We start from the raw sequence: 18,972 nt of genomic DNA, 5'->3' as shown, positions 1-18,972 counted from the left end.
AAATAACTTCTCTTAAAACTGTTGAAACAGTCAATCCCGTCTAGGTCGGTGTCTTAGTTGAGTTAGGCATAAGTAGCTTAGCTTAGGTGCACCGAACTACGTCGACTCTGATCCCAGTGAGGCTTGGGTACGTAGGCAGCTTGGATGTCTGATGGCATACCAACCGCGAGTCGGCACCACAACAAATTGTGGTGTTTTGTATATTAATTTTCTTGTAAATGCTTAATCAAATCACTTAGGATTTTCCATGAAATTAGAATTTTAGGAGAACTTTCACTTAGAATGAATCCAGACAAATTAAGAAATCAAGATACACATTTAGGATTCACATTGAAATTAGATTTTAGGATGCATGTCACTTAGTTCGCACATAAACATAGAGTTGAATGAGCCATTTAAAATGAATTCAACGGAGTTAACTTTTGGAATCGAAGACCGATTATCGGGCAGGAATGGTGCATGTGGTGGATAACTCCCCATACCTTCCATTCTTGTAACCAGGTAGCGAGTCTAGATTTCTGGTTAATCATGGGTCCTAGATCTCACATCTAGGTGGCGACTCTGTCAGTCTCTTTTGTGTGGAATTCGGATTGCCTCAGTGATCCCAAGTTCACATAAAAGATGAATTAAAATCAATAATTAAAATGCACACGCCAATCGCGTGGGTACGAGAGACCAAGAGGAGGCGTGGCGGCTCGCGCCCCACCCCTCTCGCGGGATCGGGTCCCACACCTAGTGGTTCCGAGGTATAAAATGTGGTTCCGTAATGGTTGCGGGTTATAAAATGTGGTTCCCTAGTGGTTCCGGTGTGTGAAATGTGGTTCCCTAGTGGTTCCGGGGTAGAAAATGTGGTTCCCTAGTGGTTCCGAGGTATAAAATGTGGTTCCCTAGTGGTTCTGGTGTATGAAATGTGGTTCCCTAGTGGTTCCGGGGTGGAAAATGTGGTTCCCTAGTGGTTCCGAGGTATAAAATGTGGTTCCCTAGTGGTTGCGGGGTATAAAATGTGGTTCCTAGTGGTTCGGGTCTATGAAATGTGGTTCCCTAGTGGTTTCGGGGTTTAAAATGTGGTTTCGTAGTGGTTGTGGGGTAGAAAATGTGGTTCCGTAGTGGTTCCGAGGTATAAAATGTGGTTCAGTAATGGTTGCGGGTTATAAAATGTGGTTCCGTAGTGGTTCCGGTGTGTGAAATGTGGTTCCCTAGTTGTTCCGAGGTATAAAATGTGGTTCCGTAGTGGTTGCGGGGTATAAAATGTGGTTCTCTAGTGGTTCCGGTGTATGAAATGTGGTTCCCTAGTGGTTTCGGGGTATAAAATGTGGTTTCGTAGTGGTTGCGGGGTAGAAAATGTGGTTCCGTTGTTGTTCCGGGGTATATAATGTGGTTCCGTAATGGTTGCGGGTTATAAAATGTGGTTCCCTAGTGGTTCCGGTGTGTGAAATGTGGTTCCCTAGTGGTTCCGAGGTATAAAATGTGGTTCCGTAGTGGTTCCGGGGTATAAAATGTGGTTCCGTAGTGGTTCCGGTGTATGAAATGTGGTTCCCTAGTGGTTCCGGGGTAGAAAATGTGGTTCCCTAGTGGTTCCGAGGTATAAAATGTGGTTCCGTAGTGGTTGCGGGGTATAAAATGTGGTTCCCTAGTGGTTCCGGTGTATGAAATGTGGTTCCCTAGTGGTTTCGGGGTTTAAAATGTGGTTTCGTTGTGGTTGCGGGGTAGAAAATGTGGTTCCGTAGTGGTTCGGAGGTATAAAATGTGGTTCCGTAATGGTTGCGGGTTATAAAATGTGGTTGCCTAGTGGTTCCGGTGTGTGAAATGTGGTTCCCTAGTGGTTACGGGGTAGAAAATGTGGTTCCCTAGTGGTTCCGGGGTAGAAAATGTGGTTCCGTAGTGGTTCCGAGGTATAAAATGTGTTTCCGTAGTGGTTCCGGGGTATAAAATGCGGTTCCGCAGTGCTTCTAAGGTATAAAATGTGGTTCGAAGAGTCTAACTTGTTGTTCCAATTGTGGTTCTAACATTCTAAAGTTGTTGTATCATTGTAAATGGTTGTTCATAGTTTCTATTAAAATTTTATGAAGGTTTAATAATGGTTCTTATCCTAATAGGGTTTGCAAAAATGGTGGAAAGAAGGGCTTCTTTTATCTTACACGTTGATGGATACTTCAAGGATGAAGTATCATTTCAGTATATTGGCGGGACAAAGATATCTTTAATTGTGAATCGGCATATAAAATTTTCAGAATTTGAGTCTCTAGTTCACAAAAAAATCGGGACCGCAGTAATCGGTATCTCACAATCTATAAAATGTCGATATGTCGTGGATCCATATCAAATCTTGTTGTACGACATTCGAAATGATGATGACCTAGCTATGGTGATGATGCTTTTTGAGAATAGCCTCTTCAATTTTATCAGCCTGTACATAACCAAAGAGTACAAAGTAGCAGGAATTAGTTCTGCAACGATCCCCATCCGGAGGTAAAATATTCACTCAGGTGGAAATTTTCATTCTTTGAACTCTCATTCGATTACACTATTAGGTCATGTCGAATTTGTCATTGCTCAGGAATATGCGGGATAGAAATCAACATTATGAAGATCCTATTTTATATGGAAATATTTGTGAACCTTCTTGTCGTCCTCTTGAACCGCCATTGAACCCCAGAAATAATTCCATCCGTGCAGCCTCAGCAATACCTAATCGAAATGACATTGGTGGTCCGAAGAACATACCAATATTTGGCAGAATCCGAACATATTCCAATATTGCTCGGAATTCAAAAAGATATTCAGTGGACTTGAAGCAAGACTGTGAGGACCCTATTTTTAATGACACAGAGGAAAATACAAGTCAACATATGACCACTGCCATGTAATCTTCTAATTACTAATTACATTTACTTGGCCAGTTCTATGTTTCTCTCATACAATATTCATTCTAACATAGTCCCTACTGTGCAGGCAAGATGCAGAGTTCAGCAGGGATTTCCATAGTGATATGCAAGTTAGTGATGGCATTGAATGGGAGGATGGTAACAGTATAAAGGGTGATGATTCATTTGGTGATGATGACTTTGTTGAGGACAGTGAGCGCGAAGGTGACTTTGATAAGGAAGATGAGTGCGAAGGTGTACGCCCCCTCGTTGGTCTACAGAACGTTGTGGGCGACCCGTTCTGTAATACGTATACAAGGGAGCCGTTAGAAGTAGATGAGATGGTTGTAGATGAATTAAATGAGGGACGTATAGGACTTGAGGAGATGAAGGTGGGGGGAATCTTCCCGAATTTGAAAGTATTTAAGAAGAAAGTGAAAGAGTACGCAATTGAACGGAAGTTTGTATTCGTCCCAGTATATTCAAAGCCTACAAAGTATGCTGTTAGATGCAAGGATAAAAGTTGCCCCTTCAGAATCAGTGGGAGAAATAATTTGGATCATGTTATGTTAAAAGGTTTGTGCCAGAGCATACATGCTCACGTACTTTGACGGGTAATGACCATCCCCTTGTCACAGCAGCTTGGGTAGCAGACACCTGCCTTGGGTTATTTCCCCGCCCAGGAGACGTGAGCCCTACTTTGATAAGAGCATACAGAAATGATAAGTGGGGTATAACCATAAGCTATGCGAAGGCTTTCAATGCGAAGGTCATTATACACGAAATAATGTGTGGAAATGCCGAGGCGTCTTACCACATCCTTCCTGCATATGCTGAAGAGATGGAGAGATGCAATCCTGGCACCATTATGTGTGTATATCGAAGTCGGCAGCTATGGACGGGTGGAGATAATACATTTTATCGTTTATTGTGGTCATTCGGCCCTAGCATACGCGCCTTCAGTCGAACGATTAGACCACTGATACTAATTGATGGGACACATTTATGAGGCAAGTATAAAGGAATTTTATTGGCTGCGACTGCAGTAGATGGTGACGGTGGATTATTTCCGTTAGCATATGCAGTGGTTGAGAATGAGATGTATGAGAGCTGGCTATGGTTTCTTTGTTTACTCCGCCAGAGGGTGATACCAGCAGAAAAAAACAACAACGAATTCACTATTTCCTCTGATCGGATGAAGGGTTTGCCTAGAGCCATAGACGAAGCATTGCCGGGATCATACCATAGCTACTGTATTCGTCACCTCAATTCCAATTTCCTGAAGACCTTTAAGAGTCAAATACTTTGCAAACTATTTTCGAGAGCCGCATATGCTTTAAGGGAGAGAGACTATAAGGAGACGATGGAATGTATTAAAGCGAAGAACGCAAAAGCAGAGAAATGGATATCTGAGATTCCTAAAGAAAATTGGGCTAATGTATACTTTAAAGGGTGTAGGTGGAATATGTTGACAACTAATTCCGCGGAGTCCTTCAACAACGTATTAAAGGGCGCACGGGAGTTACCGATCGCTGCTCTAGTCGATCACATGAGATGGAAAGTACAAGAGTACTTCCACCTTCGCCGCAAGGCTGCTTCTGAATGGAAAACACATTTGACCCATAATGCAGAAAAATGGTTAAACAGATCATGTCTGTATGCCAGTAAGTTTACACCCCGGCCGTGTAGTTGGAATGAATATGAAGTGATATCATCAACTAATACGGATCGTGTGGACTTAGAGAAGAGAACGTGTACGTGTGGACTTTTCCAAATTATGGGATTGCCGTGTGGGCATGCCATAGCAGCCTTGGGAGTAAACAAGCTGGACAAATATAGGTACTGCCAGGATTGGTTTTTCGCTTCAACTTATCGGACTACAACTGAGGAGGTGATTCACCCTACTTTAGATCGAACACAATGGCCGGAGCCATCCCATGTTTTAGAAGTAGTGTTGCCACCACGAGTAAGAAGACAGCCTGGACAACCGAAAAAGTACGAATGGAAAGAGGGCTACAATTTGGAGAACATCATAACTGCAAATCATGTGGGGAACCTGGACACAACAAAAGAACGTGCAAAAATCCCTCCCTTGTAAATGATCAGTTAAATATGACGCCCATCGCTCCATCCGCACCTACAGAAAATAGGTATGTTTCATTATTACTCACTCGAAGTGATTTTCCTATCAAACCCTTCATTTGATTGATTGTTGCAACTTTCTCTTGTAGGTCCGGTGTGTCCTTCACACCTCCTTTCTTTGCTTAGGGATGCAGTTGTTGGTTTGTTTGTCCAAAGTGGCATTGATTTTGGGACTCTTCATACTGCACATAAATATTTACTCACACAGAATTTGTATAAATTAAATGTTATTATAGACTTATAGTATTACATTGGTTGTACAGCTGATCGTGACTGTTGTTTAAGTGATCATTATTGTATCATTGGTGTTGGCAATATCATTGGTTTTTACTCACTACCGAAAAGTCAGTCGCCCCACATTGTTTGGATCATCAAAAGCGTTCATTTGATGCGCCGTCACATATATAGGGTGTGCTCAAATAATCAGGTCCATCGAATCATCGTAATCCTTCCATCTGTGGACGAAGAAAGTATACGTACGATTACTCAAAAGTCTGAACCCAGCGTCGGACTTCCGAATGACATCCAGCGGGAGCGCAAATCCACTGGTCTCCCGTCGGAAGTCCGATACTGTGTTCGGAATTCTGACTCGGAAATCCGAAACAACGTCCGGACATCCGACGGACCTCCAGTAGAGTTGCCATTCTACTGGAATTCATTCGGAAATCCGAACAACTGTTCGGATTTCCGAGTCGGAATTCCGAAAAATATTCGGATTTTCGAATGAAGTCCAGTAGCTTGGCAACTCTATTGGAGTTCCGTCGGATGTCCGGACGTTGTTTCGGATTTCCGAGTCGGAATTTCGAACACAGTATCGGACTTCCGAATAAAGTCCAGAACAATGGCAACTATACTGGACTTCAATCGGAAATCCGACCACAATCTCGGACATCCGACGGAAGTCCAGTAGAACAGCGTCTATGTGGAATTGAATCGGAAGTCCGACGAATGATCCGGAAATCCGAAGGAAATCCAGTTGAGTTGGCATTCCACTGCCTTCAATCGAAAATCCGAAATTTGATTCGGATGTCCGTATTGGACGTCTGACCCTTGCGTCGGACTTCCGACTGATGACCAGTACAATAGAAAGCCCATTTCAGTGGACTTAATTCCGAAGTCCGAACCAAAGTTTTGAATTGCCTATGTAACACCAATTCAAATCCCAGTGTTTAGCAAGGGGAATGGGATTCAGAGGGGTGTATGGGGTCTTCATTACCAGAGCTTCTGTTTGAAAGAGGGGGCTACCTTACACAAAATGAAACCTTTAAGAGGAGTTCGCCTTAATATCAAAATATTGTACTGCCAATATCAGTGAAAATAATAAATTGCAGATTACATTTATAAATAATGAGAGACCAGTGGCGGGGGAAAAAAATAGCACCTGCCTCTTGCTTTCATTGAACATAGGGACTGAAACAAAAACAGCACCTGCCTCTTGCTTTCATTGTATCTTTCATAAAGATACAATCAACATTTAGAAGTTAAAACAAATAAAAAATTTCAGTGTGAACAATGAGTACTACTACTAAAAAATCATATGAGGCAATCTCTTCTGTAACATCCACGACTTCTTCAACTTCCACTTCTTTGGCTTCATATTCTTCCTCTTCATCACTAGCTTCGCCATCTCATGCAACTGTCTCCAGTGCTTCTCCCATCTCCCCCATTCTTCCTGCAACTTCTTCCGCTTCTCCCGATCCTGGTCACTCAGAAGCTTGCTATTGAAGGAGCAGATGTTGAAGCCATTCCTCATCCACGACTTCTTCAAGTTGGCACTAACACTGAAGAGAGCCAGGATTTGGAACAAGGCTTACCTGCAAACAAGCACAATTATCATAATGAATAACTAGAACATTTTGATGTTTCCCAATTGTTTGCAAAATATCCACTCACCCTAGCAGGTTGATTTCCGCCACCTACTTCTGGAACGAGGAGAGCAAGTATCGGATCGACCGCCAAGTAATTGAAGTCTAATACATGTACAACCAACAACAATGACTCCCAGGTAAGAATGTGAACAACTTATAGGGATACTTTCCCATAGACCCCAGTCAACATTTCCGAAAGTAGCGAAGCTCGCATAGCCGTAATATCTTTCTGGGTGAAATCGAGGCTAGCGTCACGGGTAATGTATTCCATCTCTTTCATAACGAACAGCCCACAGTCGTGGCTGCAAAACATGAAGCAAAACCGAGAAGAAGAATTAATCGTTTACGGAGGTATCGTAAACTGAAGTAATTGCACGTAACATACCTGTTACCTTGTAGGGGCCGATCGACCACTACATCAATGGGGAATGCACTTATATCAATGTCTTTGACCATTCTGAACCATTTAACAAGGTAACCGACCTACAAATCAAGAATTCCGTACGTTAGGGCAGTAGTAAGAAAAAATTAATTAATAATTGCCATACGAATCAAGTAAAGAGTAGTACTCACAAGGGGTTGCACCCTCCTACAATCCGTGTGACTTAAAGAAAATCGTAAAGAAGGAAGGTACGATGCCCCATATCCAACACTAGAAGTACCCAATGAACCATATCTATGTTAATTGGAATGAGTACTTTTCGTATCATATGAAGAGGGATGTTCTGTACACGAGTTACGAATCTGGAACATGCATCGAGACGTTCACATCTTTCGTCAAGAATAAGTTGCTGCAACCACAAACAAAAGGGGGTCGGTAGAGGGCCTCCGCGGGGTCTGCAATCACAAACAAAAGGGGGTCAGGGGGTCCGGGGTGGGTCCCGGACGACCACTTCGACACCCAAGTCAGATCCTTCGACCAGTCAATATAAAGAATAGCTAGAAAGGGAGGGGGTTTTGACCAGGGTTACCAGGGCCGGTGCGCGGGGACATTTCTGGGTGCATAAATGAGTGAGTCGGAGGGGACTAGCAGGGAGGGCAGGATGGGATTCCTGGCCTCCTCTGTTGTTGCCTCGCCTCTTTTTCCGGTGTTGCGGGGTGGAGGATGGGTGAATTCCCTGCTTTCCGGGGTCAAAAGAAAAAAAAGGTCCCCCTCTTCTTCATTTCCCTCCCCTTTTAAAGGGAGGTGTGCGGCCCTTTTCATCATTATGGAGGGAAAAACTTCCTTTGCAGGATTGGGCCGTCCCTCTGCCTCGCCGGCGCGCGTGGCTTTGGCAGCCATTTCCTTCCCTAATTTGTGATGATGAGGCTTGGGTGGTGAGAAGAACTTCCTTTGCAGGATTGGGCCGTCCCTCTGCCTCGCCAGCGCGCGTGGCTTTGGCGGCCATTTCCTTCCCTAATTTGTGATGATGAGGCCTGGGTGGTGAGAGGGCGACATGTGTCATGAATGTGTGGTCTTTGCCGTTTTCCAACACCCTTCTTCATGATGGTTGGGCTCTGCTCGTGCATGGATGACACGTGGCGATATTTGGGAGCGTAGCCATATTTGTGCCCCATCATAACTCCCCCTTACTCCTTTGGTCCATTGAATGGGCCAAGGGAGTAACGTTTTGTTCGAGCTAAGTCATGATGAGGATATTTACGAGGGCTCCGGGGTGCGTGGAGACGTGCCGTTTTATTCGGCGGCTGTCCTTGGGAAGCGGCGGCGTCGTTAGGAAGGCTGCGTTTTCTCGAGGCACCAGGATTTCTTTCCCGAGTTTAAAAGAGGGGAATTACCCTGGTGTCTTTTTGTGGCTCCTCGTCGCTCTTCTTCTTTCTTTTGCGGTAGGGGTTCTTTTCGTATATTCTCCAGCAACATGTCTGGCTCTTCTTCACGAGTTAGGGGCAAGGCTTGTTTCCTCCAGGAGTCGTCGAGTGACCCGACTTGTCCTCCGATCCGGGGGAGGATCTCGTGGCTCGTCGGAAGAAGGCTAAGAGGGGCCCGGGCGCTTCGTCGGGCTCCCCTCCCCCCCTTCGCCTTTCTTCCCTGCCTAGGAAGGACAGATTGTCCAGGTCCCGCGTTGCCCGGGAGTGGTCGTTTTTCTCTCGAGCCTATCGTCAGGGAACGGAACTGCGTGGGCGTGTTTCGAAGATGGGTCAGGAGATCGAGGACTTGAAGCGGGAGAACGAGGTTCTACAGAAGAAAGTTCATCTTCTCAACGAGCAACTGTTGGAATATGAGGTGGACCCCCTGCTGGAGACCTCTTGGGAGGAGGAGGGGAACTCCTCTGGGGAGGAGTCGTTCTCCGATTAAGATTTGGCTTTCTATGTTTTCCTGCGTGTCTATCCCCTTCTTTGGCGGGGATTTCTGAGGCCTGTGTGCCCTGTGCTGTTTTTTGGTTTCCCTTTATTTTTGTAGGCCTATGGGCCAGGAGGATGTTAATGGGTAGTTTATGTGTATTTGGGCCATATCTCTTAATGTTGTTCTTGGCTTGTGATGGAGAATCTTTGTGTTTGCAAGGATTTGCGATGCTCCGACCCTTCCGGGCGCTCTCTCTTTGTTTTTTTTTTGGGGGGGGGGCCCGAACCTGCGTGGGGTCGGGATAGCGAGGCGTGTCGAATTCGTATGATCTTGCCCTTTACCCTCTACTTCCTTTATGAAGGTTAGGCTTTATGTAGATCTGGGGGCGACACGTGGCGTGCTCCGGTGATAGCGCCGTCTTTGCATGTTATCGTGATATGACCTTTAGTCCATTGATTGGCCTCGGGGAGCGGGCCCGTTGGCATAGTTAAAGGATAATGTGGTGAAGGCGTTTATGGGAGCATTGGGGTGCGAGCGGATATTCTGCTCCGTCCGGCGGCTCCTTCCCGAGGCGCCGCTTGGTTGTTCAGTAGGAAACGGACACGCGGGTAGTAAGTGCTTCGTTTTTTTCACACCGGGGTTTCCTATAAGGGTTCTATAAGGGGTGAGCTTTCCTGAAGTCAGGAATATCGCCCTTTGTTTCTTCTTTGCCTTTTTGATTTCTTCCGGCCTTTCTTCAGGCTTGTCCGAGATGTCGTCGCCTTTCCAGGGTCCCTTTGCGGGCGGCGATCGTAGGTCTGATCGCGACGGGAGTCGTCCGAATAACCCCGAGGCAAATTCTGGCGGGCTGGGGCCTCAGCGAGGGGTTCCGGAGGGGGACGTGGATCATCCTCCTCCCCTGCATGAGAGGGAGTCTCATGAAGCGTTTATTCATCGCAACCGTTCCTTCTTTTCCTGCGTCCATCGTAGGGGAATGGAGGTTTTTAGCCGGATGAGGGACATGGATCGGGAGATTGCTGCTTTGCGCGCGGAGAACGATCTGCTGAGGAACCGGGTGCGTTGGTTAAATGACCAGGCCCGTTTGGCTGGGAATCGGCGTTGGGGAAGCTCTTCGGACGGGGAACAAAGTGATAGGGAGATTTCTGATGCGGAAAACTCTTTCAGCGGCCAGTCCCTCTGAGCTGATTGCGGTTGGAGTTCGGAATTTTTGGAGGAAGCCTCTTGTCTTTGCGCTTTCTTTTTTTTTTGTCTTAGGGATCTTGGGGGCTTCGGGCCTGCGTGCCTATTGTCCTTACTCCCCTTTTTGTAGGCCTTTGGGCCAGGAGGAAGTGGTTTATGAATGGTGCCTTTCTTTTTCCTGTTTCTGATGTGTGTTTTCTCCTTACGTGTTTGCTTTTCTTTTGCATGCTTGCTTTCTCGCGCATTTCTGAGCCCTTGTCGCTGCGTTCGATATTTTCGGCCCGGTGGTATTTTGTATGGGGTATCTAGTCGTACCTTTATGACGGGTTCCGAGCTCTTTGCCGTCGAATGTGGTTTTTTTTTTCTTGTGGAGGTGTATGTCGGGCCCTTGTGACGGGGTCCGAGCCCTTTCTTTATGAACGCAGTTTTGTCCATCTGGTGGAGGTGTATGGATGGCTTGCTGGGGAAGTTATGTCGTGGGTTGGGGTAGAGACGTCCTTTCCGTATGGCGCTTCGACTTATGGCGGTTCCCTTGGGTTTCTCAATCGGCGCCACGTGTGCGCGTCCCATCGACTTAGAAAGGGCGGGAGATCGAACGACAGATGTCAAAACCCTAGCCCTTTTTAAAGCCTTTTTGGGGATTTCATTTTTTAACTTTATTCCTTCGTCTTCCTCGATTAGAACGGGTTTTTTCTCCGCGGCGATTCTTCTACGTGTTGCTTGTCGTCCACGCTTCGTTCGGTGAGTTCTGTGTCTTTGTTTCATAGCTTACGATGTCTGTTGCGACGGTGCCTCAGAGCCCCTCTTCCGCGTCGGTAGAGGTGGTGGAGAGGGCTCCGGTGAGAAAGAGGAGGCGGTTGTCTGTAGAGGGTGGGAGCGGCGTCGCTGAAGATGTGCGGCAGCCCACGGAGTTGAGGGATAGTTTCGGGACCTCCGGGTCGTTGGTGGGGCCCGCTGCTTCGGAATCTCCGGCTCGAGTTTCTTATGCTCGTGGGGCGGAGATTGGGGACATTCGGCCTGGCGCCGTTATTCGTCCCGGCCGGGCGGCGTGTTTCAGGAATACTTTGGAAAAAGGGGCGGCGAAGAAAATTAGGAGGGAGTTCCATATCCCCGACGATTATGGGATTAGAGTCCCCTCCTTTGTAGAAGGGGTGTGTGGGGGTACCACGGAGGAAGAGGTAGCTTTCTACGTGGAAGCTTTCCGGGCGGGGGTTAGGTTTCCGCTCTTGGACATTATAATAGAGGCCCTCGAGTTTTACCAAGTGGCTCCTTCCCAACTGGCGCCTAATAGTTGGCGCACACTCCTAGCCTTTGTGGCCAAGGCGGGTCTTCATAAGGTTCAGCCCACCCTTCCGCTGCTCCGGGCCTGCGTGGCCCTCAGTCCGTTGGTGAAGGGGGAGGACAGCTGGCTTTATCTGACCCAGCGTCCTCAGGTGAAGATTGCAGCGAACTTGCCTTCGTCCATCAAGAAGTGGAAGGAGGAGTATGTGTTTGTTACCCCTCCATCGGACGCTGGCTGGGATTTTCCTCGTTCTTGGAGGCGCTCCGTTGAGTGGCGGAGGAAGTCCCTTCCCGACGAGTCTGACTACAGCAAGTTTGACTTGGGGAAGCTCGCCTTTGGGGAGGCTATTGACGTCTCTGAGTTTAGGTGGGAGAGGAGCCTGAAGAGGTTTGGCTTGGTGGGAGCTGTGGAGAGGAGGGTCCATTGCACGGGCGAGGGAACGGGGAAGAGTTCAGCCAGCTATCGTGGTGAGCCCCTCCCCTCTTCCTCTCTCTTTTTTATTTTTTTTGTTTTTCCTTTGCTTTGAGCGATTGTTATTTTCTTGTTTTTGGCAGGAGAGATGTCTTCTTCTGGTGACGTTGGTAAGGGGAAGGAGGTTGCGGTGGTGACAACGGGCTTGTCGAGCCGTAAGAAAATTCCTTCTGACTTTATGGCCGCGGCCAGGCTAGGTCGGTCGCAAGCGAGGCTCGCAACATCTACGCCTTGCAGCCCCTCTGGTCGAGCGGTTGGAGAGAAGGGGCCGGTTAGTTCCTCACCCCCGGGGTCTGAGCATCCTGCCAAGAGGGTCGCCGGCCGCGTGGTGTGTCCTTCAATCTTTGCGGAGGACGTGCCAAGTCGGATGGAGGGGGCGGTAATGACCAAGCTTCTTCTGGAGCGGGCGGAGCTTCCCCTGCAAAGTTTCCAGATGCGAGGGGAACTGTTTAAGCTTGGCTGGAGGATTGGTGTTGAGGACAGCGTTCTTGCGAATCCCCGGGTTGGGGTGGAGCTAGGGGTGACAACTGTCCTTCCTTGTGACGAGGATGAGCTGAAGGGCTATGATCGTAGGGCCCTGGGGGCTCAATATTTTCAATCAACTTCCTGCGTAAGTAATGGGTGGCCGGTTTTCTGATGGTATTTTTCTCTCCTCGCTGTTTTCGAGGTTGTATGTCGGAATTTTCCTGATAACTTGCCTTTTGCAGTCCCAAAGTTATGCCAGGAGGATGGTGCAGTGCCTTCTTGAGGATGAGGCTGAGATAAGTGCTGTGGGGGAGCTAAACCGGCAGTTAAGCGAGGAATTGGGCAGAGCCCGGGCGGAGAGAGCGACCTTTGATGACACTGTTGCTCAACTCCGGGAAGATCTCCGGGTAACTGTGGAGGGGAAGAGTCGTGCGTCGGACAAGTTGGCGCTGGCCCGGCGAACTCATGCCCGGGAATTGGCGAAGGCACGGGAGGAATGGCGCGACTCTGCGGAGTTTTTTAAGGCTGCGGCTGCGTTCAGCGTGGATATTGAGATTGATGCGTTTGCTGAATGCCGGCGGCGCGTTCAAGAGGTCGATCCCTCCTTCCCTCTCGATAAACTGATGCATGAGTCTGAGGTTGATCCTTTGCCGATACCGGCGGAAGTGGTGGAGCCGGTAGGAGAGGAGGTGGCCGCCCCGGTGGATCGCGTAGTTGCCGAGACTTCCGAGGGGGGCCCAGTGATGTTGTGAATGCCTCGGGGGGCTTGCTCTTTTCTTTCAATGTTTCTGGTTATTTGGTCTGTAATAACTTTTGAACTACCTATTTTTTGTTGTTTGGTGTGTAACCGTATTGACATCTCTGCATATATACGATGCGCCGCGAGGTTTTCGAGTTCTTGCTGTTGGTCCTCAGGCCTTTGCGAATTGTGTTGGTGAGAGTATTCTTAGTGCACCCCGTAGGGCGTCTGTTTATGGGAGGACTATCTTCCCCTCGAATGATCAGTTCGGGGTTAATGGGTCCCGCTTGCCCTTAAAGGGGGAGGTCTTTTTTTTCATGGGGAGCTTTTTAGGGTATTCTCGGGGGGATCGGCCCCGATTTTACCTCTGTCTCACTCCCTGTTTTCTTTCGGGTCCCTCATTTATCGTGGGCCGGAAAGTGGAGATGTACGCTGCTTTTGTAGAAGTGCTTTTCCATTAATTTGTTGACAAGAATACATCTTTGCTTCTAGAACACAAAAAAGAAACCAAAACACTTGTCATATTTTTAAAAGAAAGGCACGGAACTTACCCTGTCATTTTACTGATAGAACTTTCGGAGGTTGTCCATGCTCCAACTGCGAGGGACCGGGGTCCCATGGAGGCGTTCTAGTTGGTAGGCCCCGGGTCGAAGTGCTCGAACGACTTTGTACGGTCCTTCCCATTTGGGTGCGAGCTTACCCATGTTGCGGGGGTCTGATACCTCTGCACGCCGTAGCACCAGATCTCCGGGCTTTACCGAACACTTTTTTACCCGGGCATTGTAGTATCGTGCCACCTTTTGCTGGTAGGAGGCGGTTCGGAGGAGGGCTTGCTCTCTTTTCTCGAGCACGAGATCGAGGTTGTTCCGGAGGAGTTCGGAATTTCCCTGCTCGTCGTAATTCGCGGTGCGGAAGCTGGGGAGGCCAATTTCTAGCGGAATGACCGCTTCGGTCCCAAAGGTTAAGCTAAAAGGGGATTCTCCAGTTGGGGTCCGTGGTGTTGTTCGATAGGCCCAGAGGACGCTAGGGAGTGCGTCCAGTCAGTTTTTTCCGGCTTCTCCCAATCTCTTCTTGAGACTTTGTAGCAAAATCCTGTTGGTTACCTCGACCTGCCGTTGGCCTGCGGGTGTGCTACGGAGGCGAAACGGTGTTCGATGCTTAGGCTATCACAGAATCTGCCAAATTCGACCCTTGCGAACTGGGGACCGTTGTCTGTTACAAGGGTCTTTGGAATGCCGAAACGGCAAACGACGTCGTGATAGAAGAACTTCTCCGTCGCTTTGGAATTGGGTTTCACCACGGCTTTGACCTCAACCCACTTGGTGAAGTAGTCGATGGCGACGTATAACATTGTATGCCCCCCGGGGGCCTTGGGGAATGGTCCGAGTAGATCCATGCCCCACATGGCGAAAGGCAGGGGTCCTGCTATCGCGGTGTACGGTGTAGCCGGTTGGTGGGGAGTGGTTGCGTACCTTTGGCAGGGGCTGCATTTTTTGACGAATTCCTTGGCGTCCCTAAGGACCGTGGGCCAGAAGTAGCCGTGCCTTACGATTTTCTGGGCTAGGGTCCTGTCGCCTCCATGGTCTCCGCAGATCCCTTCATGTACTTCTCATAGCGCGTAGTCTGATTCGGAGGGTACCAGGCATCGGAGGTACGGCCATGTGTATGACCGTTTGTAGAGCCTGGGCCTGTGGACCACGTAATGGGCGGCTCTTGCGGTTAGGCGCCGGGCTTCCAGCTTATCAGCGGGTAGTATACCATCTTTCAGGTATCGTATGATGGGGTCCATCCAGTTTGGCCCCGGTGGAATCTCCAGAACTCGTATCTCGTCGATGCTGGGGTGGGGCAGGATTTCTGTGAGCACGGTGCCGAAGTCATGGGTCTCTTCGGCGGCCATTCTTGATAATGCATCCGCTCGGTTGTTCATGTCTCGCGGCACCTGGAAAATCTCTACCTCTCCCATCCCCTGCAGTTTCTCTTTTACCTTGTGGAGGTATTTTTTCATTCTGAAGCCCTTGGCTTCGTATATTCCGTTTACTTGGTTAACGACAAGCTGTGAGTCGCTATAGACTTTCAACTTGTCCGCGCCGAGCTCCGCGGCTAGACTTAGTCCTGCTAGTAAGGCTTCGTATTCGGCCTCGTTATTGGAGGCTTTGAAATCCAACCTGAGGGCATATTCCAGTGTGAACTCTTCTGGGCCGTGGAGGAGCACTCCCGCTCCGTGTCCTTTATTGCCGGCGGAGCCGTCAACGTGCATGATCCAAGGGGTCTCGCTGTTCTGTTCCGAGGAGTCCTGCATCCCGTCGTCGCAAACCGTGTGTGCAGTGGGGCCCCCGCCGCTCCCCATTGTTGCTGGTTCTTCGGCCGGGGCCGTGAATTCCACTATAAAGTCAGCGAGGGCTTGAGATTTGATAGCCGGCCTTGGGCGGACTTGTATGTCGAACTCGCCCAGCTCGACGGCCCAACTTACCATCCTACCCGAGGTCTCTGGTTTTTGGAGAATCTTCCTGAGGGGCTGGTCGGTTAGCAGGACTATGGGGTGGGCCTGGAAGCAGGGGCGGAGCTTTCGAGCGGCACTGACGACTGCGAGGGCAAATTTCTCTATGTTCGAATATCGGATTTCTGCACCGTGGAGAGTCTTGCTCACGTAGTACACAGGGTGTTCCTTTTTGTCGCTTTGTTTGGCCAACACCGCGCTTACTGCCGTGGGGCTGACGGCCAGATATAAAAATAGCTCTTCCCCCGGCTCGGGTTTGGCGAGTACGGGCGGTGTCTGGAGGTATTGCTTCAGAGAGTCGAAGGCCTCTTGGCAGGCCGGGGTCCATTTGAATTCCCGTATGTTTTTTAATTGTTTGAAGAAGAGTTGGCACTTCTCTGCTGATTTGGGCATGAATCGGCCGAGGGCCGTGATCCGTCCTGCGAGCCTCTGTACTTCTACTGCTGTCGTCGGGGGTTCCATGTCTAGGATGGCCTGGATTTTTTCTGGGTTGGCCTCGATCCCTCTTTGGCTGACCATGAATCCCAAGAACTTTTCGGAAGTTACCCCAAAGGCGCATTTCGCGGGGTTCAGCTTCATTCGGGCTCGTCGTAAGGTGTTGAAAGTTTCCTGAAGGTCGGAGATGTGTCTGGCGGCTTCCAGGCTTTTTACCAGCATATCGTCGACATACACCTCCACGTTCCTTCCAATTTACGTTTGGAATAGCTTATTCACGAGCCGCTGGTAGGTGGCGCCTGCGTTTTTTAACCCGAAGGGCATGACAGTGTAGCAGTAGACGCCCTGATCGGTGATGAACGTTGTTTTCGGGATGTCTGGCTCGTGCATTTTGATCTGATTGTAGCCTGAGAACACGTCTAAGAAGGTTAGAAGTTCGTGTCCGGAGGTGGCGTCGATGAGTTGGTCAATGCGCGGGAGGGGATAGGGGTCTTTTGGGCAGGCCCGGTTGAGGTCGGTGAAGTCTATACAGGCCTGCCATCCTCCGCTAGCTTTCTTGACCATCACGACGTTTGACAGCCACTCGGGATACCGGATTTCCCTGACGAATCCGGCTTGTAGCAGTTTTTCCACTTCGGCCTTTATGTGAGTCTGGCGCTCTACTGCGAAGTTCCTCTTTTTCTGCCGGACGGGTTTAAGGGCGGGGTTCACATTCAACTTGTGGACGGCCATTTCCTTGGGTATCCCGGGCATGTCCTTGGCGGACCATGCGAACATGTCTTTGTTTATTCTGAGGAAGTTGATCATCTGGTCTCGCAGGGGGCCTGTTAACATGGAACTTATCCGGACTTGTCTCTCCGGCTGATCTTGGGTCAGGGGGATGGAGTCTAGCTCCTCGGCGGGCTCTCCTCTGATTGCGCGAGCCCGCTGCCGAGGGTCTTCACTGCCGATTGTGAAGTTTTCGGCTGGGGCGTTGGTTCCTTTCAGGCTTGCAGCGTAGCACTGGCGTGCTATCATTCCGCGGGTCCCAGCCTTTCCCTGCCCAGCTTCATTTCTTCTAAAGTTTCGAGGTGTAGCACATTGACAAAGCTTCCTGTGTCCACCAAGATTTTTCCTATATCGAAGTTGGCGACGACTAGCCTGATGACCAGTGCATCGTCATGTGGGACTTGCAGCCCGTCGAGATCTTTGTTGGAAAAAGTGATGATCTGGTTTTCATGGGGTGGATTTGTTCGGGCCTTCTTGGAAGGTATATCCATGGAGAATACCCGTTCCGCGTATGCCCGCCGACCGGCTGTTGTCGGTCCTCCCGCCGCGGGCCCGCCTGCGATGATATTGATTTTTCCTATGATGGTAGGCGGTTGCTCGCGAGCCTGTGGCTGTTCGGGGGGCTTGCCTTTTCGGGGGCGCTGGTGGCGGCTCGTGTCGTGTCTGCTGCGGGATCGGCGTCGGCTTCGTGAGTGATGCCTACCGGGGGATCGGTGTCGGCTTGTGGACCGGCGGCGGTTTGGTGACCGATGCCTACCTCTGGGTTCGTCGAGCGGGCGCTGGGCCTCGCATGGGCTTTTGTCAGGACTCCTGAGGTATTGGTTTAGGTGTCCTTCCTCGGCCAGCCTTTCCAGCTGGAGGCGGAGGTGGAAGCAGTGGTCGGTTTCGTGGCCGTGGTCCCCGTGGAATTCGCAGAATTTCCTGGCGGACCTCTTCTTTGGATCTGTGGCCATTTTCTTGGGGGGGGGGGTCAGGAGACCCTGATCCCTAATAGCTGATAGAACGTGGGAGAGGGGGAACTTTAGTGGGGCGGTTCCCAGCCTTTCGAAGACGGGGATGGGGTTGCGGCCCGTCTGTCTTTCATCGGTTCGTGGCCTTATGGCCCTTCAGCCGTCGTTTTTTCTCTCGTCGGGGCCGGGCCGATCCTGTTCTCGAGCGCAGGCTTCTTCTGCTCGGACGAACTTATCAGCCTTTGATTCAAGCTCCTGTAGGTCCCGCGGGGGCTTGAGGGTGAGGTGCAGCTTAAGATTCGGATCGGCGGTGGCATGCTTTAGTGTGGCGACCGCTATCTGGACGTCCATGTTGGAGAGTTGGGCCAATTCGGCGTTGAACTTCAACATGAAGTCTCTTAGGGTCTCGTTTCTGCCTTGGCGGAGGGCTAGGAGGGCGTCCGCAGGATCATGGCGGAGGCGGTTGTTGGCGAACCTTGTGCTGAACTTTCGCCCGAATTCGTGGAAGGATGCGATGGAGTCGGGCTCCAATCTCATGTACCAGTCGTTGGCGGTTTTTCTTAGTAGGGATGCAAAGGCTCTGCACATGAATCCATCCGACGCGCCTCGAAGCGTCATTACTCTCTTGAAAGTCTGGAGGAACTCGAGGGGGTCCGTGCTCCCGTCGTATAGACCGAAGCGGGAGAGGTCTATGCCTGCTTCTGCGGGGGTCTTTAAGACCTCTGAGGTGAACGGGGATGCCGTTTCCCTTTCCCACTCATCGAGGATGCCGTGGGCGTAGGGTTTTTTCATTTCTAGTTTTACCTCTTGGATTTGCCTTTGCAGGTCCGCTATTGGATCCAAGCTGGGTGGTTGCGCCGAGGTTGCAACTTCTTCTGCCTGAGCCAAGGGCGGTTCCCGGAGACGGGTATCTTGGACAGGGGGGCGCGGCTGTTAGTAACCTGTCCCCTGCTGCCTCGCTGATGTCCCCCGGCTGCGTGGGGCAAGGGGCTATTTGTTGATGGGGACGACGTTCTGCGAGTCGGTGCTCG

This window comes from Tasmannia lanceolata, unplaced genomic scaffold, assembly GCF_043159265.1.
Source record: "Tasmannia lanceolata isolate RefF3 unplaced genomic scaffold, GAP_Taslan_0.1 ptg000015l, whole genome shotgun sequence".
Classification (NCBI taxonomy): Eukaryota; Viridiplantae; Streptophyta; class Magnoliopsida; order Canellales; family Winteraceae; genus Tasmannia; species Tasmannia lanceolata.
The sequence above is the reverse complement of the archived record's forward strand: the minus strand, read 5'-3'. Positions refer to the sequence as shown.